This window comes from Humulus lupulus, chromosome 3 (genome assembly GCF_963169125.1).
Source record: "Humulus lupulus chromosome 3, drHumLupu1.1, whole genome shotgun sequence".
Taxonomy (NCBI): Eukaryota; Viridiplantae; Streptophyta; class Magnoliopsida; order Rosales; family Cannabaceae; genus Humulus; species Humulus lupulus.
Genome location: NC_084795.1, coordinates 181,309,454 through 181,324,084, shown reverse-complemented (window position 1 = coordinate 181,324,084; position 14,631 = coordinate 181,309,454).

Here is a 14,631-nt window from a genome sequence, read left to right as displayed (position 1 = left end):
AAGATTGCCTTCCAATGCTATCTTCATCACCTTCGCATCACACCTTCGCCACACATCCTCGATAATGTGGCACTTTCTCTCTATATTCTTTACTCTTTTGTTGTTTCGAGGTTCTTTCGAATTTTCTATTGCCTCATTACTGTCACTAGAAAAAATGAGTTGTTTATCCATTTCTGGAATAACACCGAGATCCGTATAGAACTTCCTCAGCCATACTATTTCCTTAGTTGCCATGGACGCAGCTATGTACTCAGCCTCCAAGGTTGATTCTGAAATGGTAGATAGCCTAACGTTTCTCCAAATATCAACTACTGAGATGGAAGACAACCTATCACTTCTCCAAATCATAGCTCCACCCCCAAGAGTAAACACATTTTTCAGAAGTAGACTTCCTGTCATCAACATAAGTCTAAAATCTGAATATGTGTAGCCTAACAGGTTCAAAGATCCACCGAAAAAGACTAACATATAGTTTCTATTCCATTAAAGATACCGACCCCCATCTATTGTTCATTTCCAAAGTTTTACTGACACTTTCTCACCACTCCCACTGCATAGCAGATCTTTGGTCACAACATACAACATAACATGCATTAGATTTCTAATTGCAAATGCATAAGGAATTCGTTACATCTTTTCTTTCTCTTGAGGAGTTTGTGGAGACTGTTGCTTAGAATAAAAATTCCATGTCAAGACGCTAAATATCCTTTCTCGGAATTTGTTACAAAGTAACGACCAAGCACCTCACCTAAGTAAATCGCTTGAGTTAGAGCAAAAATTCAGTTATTTCTTTCCATAATGTTTTGGATACCATGAACACTACTTGCTACAACGAAATTTGGAATTTCGTTTCCAGCTAGTTCTTTATGTGTTAAAATTTCTTGACATTGTTTCCAATGAGTAAGATATCATCTACATAAAGGATTAAGAACACCACAATGTCCTTTTCCCTAAGTTGTTAAACACAAGGGTTAACTACATTTTGTTCAAAATCACAGGTCTTAATGTTTCCATTTAACCTTAATTCAAAGAGCGTGAAGCTTGTTTAAGTCCATAGATTGACCTAACCACCTTGCCAAATTTCTTCTCCAACTACTTTAGATCCTCCTAATTGATCCATGTAAATGGTCTCATCAAGATAGCCATTAAAAATGTTTCTTTGATTAGGGGTGCACATTTGGACCTGAAAACCTGACAACCTACAGGACCCGCCCGATCTGCACCCGAGACACCCGAAAAAATGGTAAAACCCACAACGTCAGGTCGGGCTCAACCCGAGGGATTTATCGGGATAGGTTCGGGTGGCTAAATCAAGAAACTTAATTTATTTAATTTTTATTTCTTCAATTTTTTTATTACTTTTTTTTAGTTTTAGTTTTGATAAAAAAAACAAAAAGCTAAAAGCACCTCGACCCCTGACTGAGATAAGCCAACCTAGGGCTACCCAACCCCCCTCCCTCCCTTCGACGCCTCACAAAAACCAACCAGACGCCACCCACCTAGACGACCAGATGCTGTCTACCTCACCTCCCAGACGACCAGATGCTGCCCACCCATAATTTCTTCTCCTCCCTCCCTCGCTTTTTCCCTCTCGGTCGTCCTCGGTGGCTAGGTGGCGTCCTCCCTGGGTTCGGCGGCTGGGCGGCATCACAAGCGGTGGCTGCAACCCAACCGACCAATGTCCTCCTCCCTGTCAACTGCCAAGCCAAGGTTAGTTATATATATATTTAAATTTAAATGTATATAAATATATATTTATATTATATTTTGTGATATGATTATATTATATATATATGTGATGATTAGTTAATTTTGATGAATATAATATAATGTTTGTTTGGTTTGCATTTGGTGAATTTTTATTTTTAATTTGATATAGGATTTTGAGTTTTGATTTAATATAAAGTTATAAACTTAAAATTGCAGTAAGATAAAATTAAAATTGCTATTTGGAATTGGATATTTAGAATTTTCAATTGCTTTGCTTCATTGTATATGTAAAATTAAAATTGTTATTAGTTTAGTGTATATTTGATATTTGGAATGTTGGATTGTTTTGCTTGATTGTATTTATAATTTGTATATGTGGTTTGGTTTGGTGTTTAGTGGATATTTGTAATGTTGGATTATAGTTGTAGTGGATTGGACGGGATTAGTGGATTTTAGGTATGCTCTGTTGTTAATCATTATATTATATATGTCTTTGTGCTCTATAAATTATGGATATTAATCAAGATCAAGTAGATGAAACTCCCCCACCACCTCCACCTACCAATGATGAAACTCCTACAGATCAGGCACAGGGTAAACCTAAAAGAAGGGGTAAAAAAAGAGAGAAACCTCCTTTGGCTCCAAAAAAAAAAGGGTGAAATATTTGGGAGCATTTTGAAAAATTGCCCCCAGTTGATCCTAACGACAAAGAAGAGATACCCAAGTGTATTTGTTGTTATTGTGGCAGTGAGTTCTTCTGTGATAGTAGAAAGGATGGGACTAGTCATCTGTAGAATCACTTTAGGAATGTTTGTGAGTTTAGTCCATATAAGGTTGATGAGAAAAGCAAATTTTTTTAAGTTTTGAGCCGGTGAAAGGAGGGAAGGAGGGGGAAACAACTTTAGTTCTAATGGCTTATAAAAAAGAGGCATGCAGGCTTGCCTTATCAATATACATTGTGTTGGATGAGTTACCTTTTAGACATGTTGAGGGGGAGGGTTTCCGACAATTTTTTAGAACCATACAACCTAGGTTTGATATCCCTTCCAGGATGACTGTTGCTCAGGATGTGTTGAAATTGTATGTTGAAGAGGAAAAGAAATTGAAAAATATTTTTAAGGCACGAGAGGCTCTCCATCACCACTGATACATGGACTTTTATTCAGAATTTGAACTATATGGTCATCACTATGTATTGGGTTGACTCTGGTTTCCACTATCAGAAAAGAATCATAATTTTTTTCCAAGTGGTAGATTACAAGGGGGAGACTATTGGCAAAGAGATTGAGAATTTTTTAGATGACTGGAGCATTACAAATTTTTTTTCCATTACAGTGGATAATACTTCTTCAAATGATGTTGCTATTCGGTTTTTGAAGAGACGATTTAGAGAAAAGGAAAATGGTCTCATTTTAGATGGGAAGTTTTTACATATGAGGTGTTGTGCTCAGATTGTAAAATTGATTTTCACTGAAGGATTAAAAGAGAAGCATGATTCGATTCCTGGCATTAGACATGTAGTCAGATATGTTAGGTCTTCTCTCGCTAGGCTCAAAAGGTTTAAAGAAGTTGTCGTAGAAGAAAAATTGAATCCAAATGACTTCTCTCTTTAGATATCCAAATGAGGTGGAACTCTACATATCTCATACTTAATTGCGCATTAAGATTCCAAAAGGCATTTGAAAGTATACTGTCAGATGAAAATTTCGTGAAGTATTTTGAGGAGGTTGACAAAGATGGAAAGAAAAAGGAGGGGCCACCTACTGAAACGGATTGGGAGAATGCAATGGTATTTGTGTAGTTTTTGGAGACTTTCTACGAGATTACATTAAGGTTTAGTGGATCAACATATGTTACGACAGACAAGTACTTTATTGAAATATGTTATATGAAGCACACTTTGTATAGAATGGCAGTTGAGGAGGATGACCCGTTGTTAGCGAGTATGACACAGAGCATGAAGGTGAAATATGAAAAATACTGGGGAAAGATTGAGGAATGTAACGAGGCCTTTATAATTGCCTTGGTTCTTGACCGAAGATACAAGCTCAAGTATCTCAACCATTGCTTCAAAGCTTTTTATGGTCCACTAACATGCACTCAGATGGTTAATGAGGTAGAACAAACATTACGATCACTGTTTGATTTGTATGGTGGTGGGGGCTCTACATTACTTCAACCATCTATGACCCATTCTCAGTCTGTCTCACTATCAGCCTCAGCCTTGTGGATCTTCCTCTTTCTCATTCACTACTACTTCTAGTTTGAAAAAGTATGCTTCGTTGCATGATGAGTTTGTACAACAAAGGAAAGAGGAAGATGGTGGTAATACAAAGAATGAGGTTGATAGGTATCTAACTGAGGATGATGAACCTATGATTGAGGGTGTCAACTTCGACATTTTGAAATAGTGGATCGGAAATGCATCCAAGCACAAGATCTTGTCAACCATTGCTCATGATGTGTTAGCCATACCAGTTACAATTGTTTCTTCTGAGGCTGCCTTTTTGACTGGTGGTCGAATTTTAGACCCCTTTAGGAGCTCACTAAGTCCTAAAATGGTTGAATGTTTAATATGTATCAAAAATTGGTGGAGCAGTTCACATCAACCAATCATTTTTTGAGAGTACATGGATGAAAATGAAGTTCTAAAGACATTAGAGATTCTGGAGTCTGGTAAGTTGTTAAACAAACTTTTATTTGGTATTTTAAGTGTAATTATTGTTTGAAATTAAATCATATTTATGGAAATGTATCATATTGTAGAGATCACAGGTGATACTACAACTGCTGCTGCTGGTGGTAGTGAAAATGTTTCTGCTTCGCCTTCTGGTTCTATTAATGCTCCATCTACAGCCTAATCTGCTGCACAAGGAACTAAATTAATGAGGATGAGAACCTCATCTTTATACTTTGGTTATTTTGTGGACTTATTTTAGTAGTTTAGTAACTTTTGTTAAGGATTTTGAATTTGGACTTTTGGATTTGGACTATGGTATTGGTAATTTGGTATGGACTTTTAAATTTTAATTATGGACTTTTGAATTTATGGCTATTTGTTTTTGGTTATAGTTAGAAGTTAGAACTTGGATGTTTCATTCATATTAGTTAGTTATTACTTATTAAATTGTGGAAATTGGTAAGAAACTAAGAATTGTGCTATAAGTTTTTGCTAATTAGTAAGTATTTAGTAAGTTTTTTTAATTCTTTCTTTAATTAATGGTAAAATATTGATCAATTAAAAGTTGAAAAAAAAAACAAATAAACAGAATTATATATAAAATAAAAGAGTTAAAAGTCTAAAACTCGAACCCGACCACATCCGACCCTATTTCGGGCGGGTTCGGTTACACTCCTCCCACATCCCAACCTGACCACACACCCAAACCTGATCTTTCCCCACCCGACCCGATCCAAACCCGAAGAAATCCGATAGCAGTTCAGGCGGGTTCAATATTAATTTCTTCCACCCAAAACCCGACAAACCCGAACCCGACAAACCAGCCCGATGTGCACCCGTATCTTTGATGTCCATTTGCCTTATCTCTTAATCAAGAGTTGTGGATATGGATAAGAGTATACTAAATGCATTTTAACATGACTACCAGAGAAAAAGTTTTCTCTAAGTCAACTTTTTCTCTCTGCCATGAGTCGAGCCTTAAATGTCTCAACCTTTCCATCAGCTCCTCTCTTCTTCTTATAGATCCACTTGCACCCCATGGGCCTAAATTCCAATGGCACATCTACAAGATCTCAAACAAATTAAGAGTACTTAGACTCTATTTCCTGGTACTTGGCTTCAAGTCAAAGATCCCTTTCAGACTTACCCATTTCCTGTTTAAAGGCCAACAGATCATTGTTACTTGTGTCCCCTACCAACTTGTGGGTTTCACTATCCATTTCATAGGTACCGGGTTCCGAGAAACCCTCCCACTATGACGAGGCACCATAACATTCTGACTTGGATTAGTGGTTTCTAAATCTACCTTGTTTTCATCGACTTACATCGGCAAGGATAGAACAATAGTTTATCATTTTTCTATCTAATACTATTTTTCTATGAGGCTTGAAATTCCTTATTTAGTTGTTATCCAGAAATTAGCATTTATAAAGCCAAACACTTTTTTGTCTACTGGACAATAAAATAGACTACCCTGAGTACCTTTAGAATAGCCATCAAACAAGCAAACCTTAGTTCATTGTTCTAGCTTTTCTACCTTTTTCCTCAAGACATAAACAGGACACCCCCAAATTCCATAATGACGTAAACTAGGTTCATGATCATTTCATAATTCTAGTGGTGTCTTGGAGACAACTTTTGAGATGGTACAACATTTAAAAAATGTCACATGCGGTCTAGGTAGTGTGTCTCCAAAAATTATCTGGGTAAGAAGTCGGTAGAGTTGAATAGCTTATCATAGAACACGTATTTTAAAAAACGCTCGATTCACGACGCTTAGCAACACCGTTATGTTGCAGATTCCTTGGGGAAGTTGCTTTAGAAAATTCTCCAAGTTTAATTAAATGATCTTGGTTCTTATTATCCAAATATCCTCCACCCCTATTAGATCACAAGATCTTTAACGTTTTACCTAATTTGGTTTTAAAGCCATAGCAATGAATTCTTTGAACTTCTTAACAAATTCTCAAAATTCCTATGCTTTAGGTACTTACACGAGTCTCTAGAGAAATTGTTGATGAAGGTGACGAAATACTCATAACCACCCCTCGCTTGAACATTCATTTGTCCCCAGACATTTGAACATACTAGCCCTAGTGGTTCTTTGGCCCTTTCTCCTATCAAAGAGAATGAACACTATGTCATTCTGCCCTCAAGACTATATTCACAAACAGGTAGGTCACCCTAGTTGAGTTCCCTCAAAAGCCCAGCCTTTGTTAGTCTTTGAATCATATCATAGCAAATATGACCAAAGCGAAGATGCCAAAGGTACGCCATTTCTAACGTTATTGACCTTTTGTGATTTAACGGCCCTAGATTTAGCTATCTTAAACAACTCATTATTTAGAACATAGGGTTAGTTTAGTTGCAATAGGTATAGCCCATTTTTCATACATCCACCCCACAATTCACATCCACTGAAAGAAATAGGATTTTATTACTTGTGAAAGTAACTACAAATTGTTGTTGATGTAATAAGAAAAACATAAATAAAAAAAATTTCTATTGAAAGTCGGAATAAAATAAACATTGTCTTAAAAAAAATATTTTTATTTCCAAAATTCATTCAAGCTTATCTTTTTGCCTTGTTTGATACGAACAACCCTTGATGGATTCAAAGTTGTGGCTTTTTAGCCTTCATGGCTTTCCTAGTGCTAAAAAGTTGTAAAAATGTACATGCATGTTTAGTAGATTTTGATTAAGCTATCCAAAACCAAAGTATCATCCTCTAAAATCACATGCATCCAAAAAAAATTTCGCTGTCTTGGGTTCCATATGCCATGAGTGCTGGGAAATCTTGTTCAGATTCCCTGTCTCCTTGCAGTTGAAAACACTCCCATTTTTTTTGTACTTATAATCAAGCCTTGCTCCAAGATGCATTGCAACATTTGGTTCCTTGCCAGTGGACTTCTTGTTCCTTTTGTTTGAATTTATTGCTCATTTTCTCTTTGAAGAAGAAGCTTAAATCAGCTTCTCCTTGAGCTTGTTTAGTAGTATTAGGATCCTTTCCTTTGCTCGAACCACCATTAACAATCCTATTTGAAGGATTTGATGATTGTTGCATAGGAAAAATAGGAATATCTTTGATTATTACAAACTCGATGTCGTCCATAATCAACACCATGTTGATGTTGGACAAACATTTCGTGAGGTTCTCACTATAGAGTAACCATTTAGAGATTAGAGAGAGTATGAGGTGGGAAGCCAAGAGCTATGATTATCAAATAAGTGGAAATCAACACATTGCTTGAAAAACATTTATTCATTAAATTTTTAGAAATAGCATAACATACAAAATGTTTTGAGATAAGCAAAATACTAAAACACTTATCTTATATTTCTTTGGTACTTTAACTAGCCATGAACCCATGTGTCCTGGTAGGTATTCGCTTAGTTAAATAGAGAAACATCTCAATTAATAAAATGTCATAGACTTTTATTAACTACCTATTTCATCCGATCAAAGTAACAAAAACCCATGTGTCACGGTAGGCGAGAGTCACAAACATTTCTTACTTTATGAGTTTGACCCATGATTTCGATTATTATAGACATAATTCCTATAGTCACCGTAGGGATGAGTCTATAGAAGGTCCATATATAACCATCTATCATAAGAAATTTAACCATGTTAAGAAGTCCAATGAACACCTTCCGTAAGGAGACGAAATCAAAGCACCATGAAGCCCCGCTAACTCTAACCTTTTTAAATCAACAGTGGAAATCGAATTCAAATTTTTAAAACTCATTATTAAATATTTTAGTATTTTATTCTTTTTGAAAATATCAACTTAGGTTTGCCAAATTATTATAATAATGAATAAACCAACTTAAGTTTGCCAAATTATTAAAATAATCAACAAACCAACTTAGGTTTGCCAAATTATTAAAATAATCAATAAACCATAGTTTATAATTTTTACATTAATTCTAAAATTACTATTGAAAATTAATCCAAAAATTAGAATTAATTTGTTTCTAATCAATTATTAGGTCTGTTGACACGATTTTTTGTATTACGAAAATTATCTGGAATGATCTAGTGCTTAAGGATAAACCGTAATGAGAATAATCACTCTTTAAGGTACTTAGAATGATATAATAAGAATACTCGTTCCTTTTTACGTGGTTCGGAGGTTAAAATTCCCCTAGTCCACGAGTCAATATTATTGCAGTATATCTCTTTCTATTTTTAAAGAGTATTTGCACTACAGAAAGAATCCAACCCCTTGCACTACCCAGGGTCTTGGTATTTATAGAAGAATGATCTCTGGGTAGGTGTTGGGGTCATCCCGTGATCTCTTGATCCTTCACATCATCTCTGTGACATTAATGATTAATATCTAAATTTTATATTAAAGTGTGGTCTAATCAATAGGTAAAATGGATAATGGGCCGCATGGCCTAAATCAGGCATGTGATGTCTGATCATGCACGTTTATATTGCGTATCTGGGAATTCGGGAATAAACAGACACGTGATGTCTGTTTTATGCACGTTTATATTGCGTAGTCAACTTTATAAAGATCCTGGGGCATGTCAGATCTCTGGCTTACCACAAGCTAGCATAGTGCTAGCTCGTGCTTTCCGATGCTATATTCCACAGGTGGTTCCAGGTGGTATGCTGCTTTGAACTCACCAGTTCAAGCTATTTGTCTAGGGAATCGTACCAAATCTCCTCGGATGAAAGGTAAACACGCGGCACATCAATTATAGCTTTTTGCTATCTCGCTGTACCCGAGCTGCCTCAACATGGTACATGCTAATTTTCGGGGAGTACAAGGCCCAACTGCAAAAAATAACCTAATACAATTAAGTCTAACTTAGGTAAATGGGCCTTAACAATTCGAGCTTGCATGGAGGAGAGCTGGGTTCAGTATGTCGGACCCACTACTAAGGCTCCCTAACTTCCACACAAAGCCCAAAAAGATAGGAATTTGAACATTCGTTTTATTAATTGTTATTCAATTGATTAGATCCAATCTAGTAATGCAAAACAAATGTGCTTTCACAAGTGGAACCACCCACAAAAGATGAATTTAAACTTTACATGTTCAATTGGCCCCAAATAAAACCTAACATTTTATGTAAGTTTTATTTGAGTTTTCCCACATTTTTCAAACACAAAAATTGGGCCATCATTAAACTTATATTTAAGACCCAAATGCAAAAAATAACTTAATAATGACGCTTGATATGTTAATAATTGGATGAGCCTAACATGTTACTCTATAAGCATGTATTATTAAATTATGTAAATATACCACAACAATATACTATTTTGCAAAATACCATAATTAATTAGCATATAATTCATCACACAAAATTCAATATAATTAATTAAACAAGTTACAAAACATTAAATTAATTAAAATAGAATTTATCAAACAAAATTCAATTTTAAACAATTAATTTAAACTAGGTTGTTAAGTTGTTAGGAATGACAAGATATTTTATTTTTAAATATTTTAAACAATTTTAAAATATCAAAATATCTTTTACCCAAATTTAAAATATCTAAAATATCTAGAATTATCTGATAACAAATTTCAAATATTTTAAACAATAAAAATATCTTGAATAATTAGATAAATAATTTTAATATTTCATTTATAACAAAAAAAAATCTTAAAATATCCTCATTATCAAAGAACCAATCCAAAATATTTAAAAAGCTAAAATATCTAAAATAATTAGACAATCAATTTTAAATATTTTAAATTTAACAACACAAAATATCCAATTTAAAAAAAAAATTGTGTGAAAAAGCCCGCTGCGGGCCCGCGCGCGTCTCCCGTACGGATGCCGTACGACCTCTCGGTCCCGGCGGCTTTTTCATGCGTGCCCAACACGCATACTGCCCATTCAGTCCAATTTTTTTTTTTTTTTTTTTTTTAAATCTGGGCAGTTTTTCAATCCTAAAACAAGCAAAAAACAACCAAATTATTGCTAAATTTACATAAAAAAAATTAATAAACATGCACCATCCAATTAACACCCTAGCAAATCAATCAATTTCATACATGTTTATTCATGAAAATAAACTAGCAACCTATGGTTCTATGGCCAATTGTTGGAAACACATATTACAGAATCTTTGTTTATTATCATGCAACTTACATATTATCAAACCAACGTGCAAATTCCTAGAACATGCTCCTATGAAATTAATACAAATACAGAATAAAGTAAAAACTTACATTACGCAGCGGAACTGGAATAGCTCCTTCCTTCAATCTTCTTAACCCTTGATTCCTTTCTATAGTAGAGTATTATCAAGAGATTGAACTAGATTATCAACATAGTCTTCCTTAACTAGCCTTTGATCAACCTAGAACTAGTGTGGGCTGGTTCTCAACACATGAGATAGAGATCTAGAAGAGAAGAAGAAATAGTGGCTAAGAAAGGATTAGATTGTCTAGGTTTTCACTTACCCAATGAATAAAACTGAGACTCCCTTATGAAAACCCTACATATCATATTCCTTATATAGGCAACTTAATGGGCTTTATTTAAGTTTAAATTTAAATTAATTAAAATAATAAACAAAAAGATAAAAGCCTTGGGCTCCCACAAATGTACTTGGACTCAATCTCTTTGTTTTGAATTTAAATCCCAATAGGGCCTAAATTGAAAACCTTTTATTTATTTATTTATAATTAATTAATTAAATGCTTATTCAAATTAACTAATTATAATTTGAAACTTGATTTAATAATATTTATTTATATTGACAACAATTTATAAATATTAATAAATTTACCCAAATATTCTCTTTTATTCTCTAAATATCATCTCTGTAAATTTTCCAAAATTGACCTAGTTAACTTTAAAAATCCTAATTGATAATTAAATCAATTAATTGAGACATTCTAGAAGATTTACTCAAAGGTGATGCGGGGACCATGGATCCATGAAATCAAGCTCCAACAAGTTACCGTGGATTTATTTAAGAATAATTTCACTACCTTATTAATTCCTCGTGACTCCACTATAGACTCGGAATTGAACTCTTGAATTCATAGAACGTATTTTCCAAACCATAAAAATGTTATCCATTATTATAACCATTATAGTTAGCCAATCCTCTTTCGATGACTTACTAACAAGCTGGGTGTAAATTACCGTTTTACCCCCCATCAGTATTTTATCCTTAACTCCCACTAAGTTCCTTATAAATGATATTTCCGTGAACTTGATCACAGAAATGAGATCTCAATCATTTAACCTTTTGACCAAAGCAATCAAGGAAATCATCTTTTCACTTCTCATACAGAAGTTATAGATTTCATATCTATGAATAATACCCCCACTCTATTACACTACTAAATCTCCAAGATGTAAGTATGGGCTAGACCGTAGGGTAAGTTGGTAACGAATAAGCCAAACAATTTAAATAATATAATTAGCAAAATATTATCACTCAGAATTAAGATCTACTTAACCTATTGTCAGCGGTGTGGCATTGATTATATTCGATAATAATGATACTTATTTATCAATCAATGATCAATATCGGTCCTAGTCCAATGTAACCAAATAAATTCGTTCTTATATACGTGGTCAATGCCTTGGACAAGACATCACACCCCAAATGTGCAAGTAGATCATATCGTAGATTAATAGATCAGTGAAAATCCAATGCACCCACTTAATCTTAGGACTCGTTCTTTTGAACATATAATTTCAACTATAATCCATTGTGACCTAGTCACTATAATTCTAATTATCCATATGTTCGGGATTTTATAAATGTTTGTATTATTTCAATAATCATGTAATAAAACAAGCAAGCAACACAGTTGTCAAATTAAACGACTTCTACTAGTTTTATTGACAATATAAAATCGCATTACATATTTGACATGGTTTTATAAGGGCATAAAACCCAACAGTTACAACATTTACCAGTGATTCATCTCGAGTAAGTTCTCACTTTCCTTTCTCTATTTGAAAGTTCTTGATGTTTTGTGGGTTTATGCTTAGACTCTTAGGATTTAGAGGTAATTCTGACCTCTTTTAGCGCCTTTATAGGTCCATGCTAGTGTTAAAACTAGCAAAAATGGACAATTTAGGATCTATAGCATTTATTCGCATTTTGGGCATTCTATCGGATTTTGGAAAATTTCCAGATTCTGACAAAGTTCTTGAGTTTTCGGTGGTGTTCTTTGGGAGCTAATTTAGGGTTCGAGGGACACTCATTTCCCTTAGAAACTTTATTCCTCCTCCACTTCACGAGCAGTTGTCTTAGGGTTTCTTGTATTTTGGCATTCTCTCTTCTGGTGAAGATGCTATCTGCTTGTCTTTGTTTCAGAAGTTCGAGGAGCTCTAACACTTGCACCAACAAGGCTTTTACTCCTTCGATCATGATATACTAACCATGACCCGAGAAGGCCATTGGTCATAAGAAGCTATTCAGGCAGAGGCACTAATACCATCACAAGCACTGGTGGTATAAGAGCTGGCTCCGGTTGCTGAGAGGCCTGCATCACAGGTACGACGTGTACTAACTGTGGAGGAGGTAAACCAAGCTGTCATTCCTCATTCAACTCAAAAGTATTAGGTTGCGAGATTTGAGGCGAAGCAATACCCTTGTAAGCTTAAGCACCTTATTGCCTTTGAACGCATAATGAGGCATCACGGAAGCAGCGAGGAATTCCTAGTGCGTCTTTACCGAGAGTCGGAGAGAGGGCACCATAGTGTCCACTGTTTTGGAGTGTGGAGCTAGGCACACATGATGGTCGGAGCCACCATGCCCTTGAAGTACGTGGGAATGGCTCCTTTCCAACTCTCCCCCAATGGGACAGGGTCCTGGCGGGATTGTACATCCTATACCGGAGGAAGAACTGGCCAACACCTTCTCCTGCAGAAATCCTGTATTTTTACAGCTTCTGAAATATGCCAAGGAAGAAGCAGAGTGATCTCGATAGGTATTACGCATTGATGAAGTATATCCAATTGAACTATAAGGCACCACACCACAACGAGAATCGTTCTCGAGACTACAAAGACCAAAATTTCTTCATCAACAGATTCCTGAATCGCACCAACCCCATGCTTTTACTTGAGTTCTCCAAGGTTGGTGAGTATTATTTTAGTCGAGATTCGTCCTTTTTCTAGTTTCCATAGCTTGTCCCATACATAGTAATTTTTGTGCCCACATCCCCTTTCCGTCTAACCCCCTTTTTCAAAATGGACCACTTGCAGGAGATGAAAGCCCTTCTTGACATCGAGTTGGAACAAAGTTGTCTAGTGATGGAGGAAAACCTGAGAGAAGTGGGCCTCCTACAACTAGAGAAATGCATTAGCAACATGGCATTGACTACCTTTAGGAGCTCCCACAAGTCCCAAGAACTGGCTTCCCGACACATCAAGTACATTGATGGGTGGGCCCTTGAAATCTTCAACCAACGACTGCTGGAGGAGTGGTTTGAGAATGTCCAAGTGATCATAGAGGTCAAAGAGGCCCAGGAAGACCAACAGCTTGAGGAAGAGCTCCAAGCGAGGGTAGAGAGCTCATCCAAAGACCAAGGTAAAACTCCTATAGTAGTTTATTACGCTAGACAAGTAGGAGATGCCGTAAGCATCGAGCACGTGTGGGCCTCTCCATCGCTCCTCTGGTGTGGCCTGATCCCCGACCATCAATGAACCACAGAGGAATTTCAGGATTACAATGATTTTATAGGTGCTTATCTCCACCACCCACGGTGACAGTTGCCCCGACAAGGTTTGTGCCTCTAGATTAAGTGACATCTTTCCATGTGAACTGGTTTCGCCAGTACGATACTAACACTACCTAGGAAATGGGAAGAATAGTTATGGAGTTTGTGCACTCAGTCCCTCATCCATAGGAGCTTAGTTGTGGGGCTTTCAAGAAGCCCTCATGCTTTCGACTTATGTTTACTCTTTATTTTTGTGTAATCACTAACTGTTATTTTGGCCTTGCAGATCATATGGGATTGGCAGATATCGCCCGATCAGCTCTTAAGCTAGGAGGGGCTTCAAGTTTGTCCTCAACGGGAGGATTGCAACCTCTTTGGGAAGGAGCGACCCCTCCACCAGCCAAGCGGTAGCGGACCTCCTCCCCCCAAGGAGATGTTCCTTGGGTGGAGGGGGTGCCCTTCTACAAGATTTCTTCCTCCCCATCTCTAACTGGTGAGGAGGTTCCGGGAGCAGAGAGCCAGAGATTTTTGATCCGTCCCCAACTCCTAGTTCATCTAGAGAATTTTGAGGGGGAGATG